Below are 346 nucleotides of genomic sequence, written 5' to 3'. Positions count from 1 at the left end.
TCCCAAAAACCAGGAGGTAAACTGAACCAGTTATATATATAAAAAAATAAAAAATAAAATAAAAGACAAAAACAATTTGCGGCATTTTAAAAAAAGAAGAAGACATAAACAGTTGTAAAGTAGCATCCTGAACAAATGTCAGTTCACAGATTTATTTTTATTTTGAGACAGTCCGAGTTCAGCTCCCTGCAGGTTTTTTTTGTTTTGTTTTGAAGAGGAAAAGATGCATAGAAGTTCTTATTTCTCCCTTTGTGGTCTGAGTTATAACAGTAAATGCAGACCGGTGAGGGGGGGTGGGGGGATCCATAAAACCCTGTCATGCTGTCATTTATTACAAAAAAAAAAA

Source organism: Nematolebias whitei, unplaced genomic scaffold (assembly GCF_014905685.2).
Source record: "Nematolebias whitei isolate Nwh7 unplaced genomic scaffold, NemWhi1 Nwh_scaf_9766, whole genome shotgun sequence".
NCBI classification, from domain to species: Eukaryota; Metazoa; Chordata; class Actinopteri; order Cyprinodontiformes; family Rivulidae; genus Nematolebias; species Nematolebias whitei.
This window is presented reverse-complemented; position numbering follows the sequence as displayed.